The following is a 1,502-nucleotide window of genomic DNA, read 5'->3' as shown; positions in this document are numbered from 1 at the left end:
AGAGTTTGGAGAAGAGCAAATGTCAGTGCAATGTCTGGATTTTTTTAATTCAAGATTTTAGGTTACAATGATCTTATATATATATATTTATTTAATATATAAAATGTATTATACACTACCATAATAATATAATAATTGCAGTTAATAGTTTTCACCATATGTTTGATTAAGTATAATTTGTAACTAACTGCATGATACTTACTCTACATTTTTGCCACAGTCACCACTAATAACCTATTCCTAAATATAATGTAGAAACTTAATATTTTCTGTAAAGCTGCTTTGCAACAATTGGTATCGTGAAAAGCGCTATACAAATAAACTTGAATTGAATTGAACTACCATGGAAAACTTTGGGTTAGAAGGATTTAACTTCTTTTATTTTGTTTTGAACTTCTTTTGTTCAACTGTTTTCAACATTGATAATAATAAGAAATGTTTCTTGAGCACCAAATCAGCATATTAGAATGATTTCTGATGGATCATGTGACACTGAAGACTGAAGTAATGCCTGCTGAAAATTCAAACTTGCCATCACAGTAATAAATTACTTTTTAAAATATAATAAAATAGAAAACTGTAATAATTTTTCACAATGTTACTGTTTTTGCTGTTTTGATCACATAAATGCAGACTTGGTGAGCATAAGAGACTTCTTTCAAACATAAAAAAATCTTACTGACCCTAAACTTCTGAACAGTAATGTGTATTTTTAAATTTGATCTTTCATTTATTTATCTTACAAACATATTACTATAGGGTTCTTTAGAACCTAATGCTTCATTCAGGTTCTTCTAATTGGCATATCAGTTTCTGGATTTTGAAAAAGTAGCATAAGGAACTTTAAAAACACTCTCCTATGACATCAGAATTCAAAAGACCGTTTGGTTCTAATTGGAACCCAAGGCTGATCAGTCCATGAATCAATGAAACTAAGTGCCTCTTTCTCTGCTGTGTTCATTCTCTATGCCACAAATGTGAATATAATGGATCAGTCAAAGCATGGTTAAGGATTTTACAGAGAGCATCCGAATGTGGATGATGGATTAGCTCCACGTGGAATGGCCCTTCATCCTCAGATCTGAGATGCTGATCTGCCTTCGATTGACTCTCATTCCGAAGAAGCTCATTCATCTGTCTCTGTAACAGGGGGGCCACATGTGTGTAATGTGAGTTTGAATGTGAAAGGACAGCAGATAAATCCAGTTAGCTGTGATTAGATTACACTAGGCTAGAATGAATGGGATCAGTTGGAGAGGTGACAGAGAAAGGGGGGGTAAAACCACACAGACCCCTTTAACTCAATCCATTAGAGTACAACGACATATTCATTAAGTCAGGCCAGCACAGGACTGAGGTTTAAAATGAGCTGATGTCCCCCCTCCCACTGCTTTTCCTTTAAAAACTTCCTTCCTTTTCTCTTTCATATTGATGGTCATAGAGAGGGCTTAAAGGTAACCACGGTGGGGGTTTTGTGTGTGTGTGTGTGTGTGTGTGTGTGT

This window comes from Sinocyclocheilus grahami, unplaced genomic scaffold, assembly GCF_001515645.1.
Source record: "Sinocyclocheilus grahami isolate Dianchi unplaced genomic scaffold, SAMN03320097.WGS_v1.1 scaffold54.1, whole genome shotgun sequence".
NCBI lineage: Eukaryota > Metazoa > Chordata > Actinopteri > Cypriniformes > Cyprinidae > Sinocyclocheilus > Sinocyclocheilus grahami.
This window is presented reverse-complemented; position numbering follows the sequence as displayed.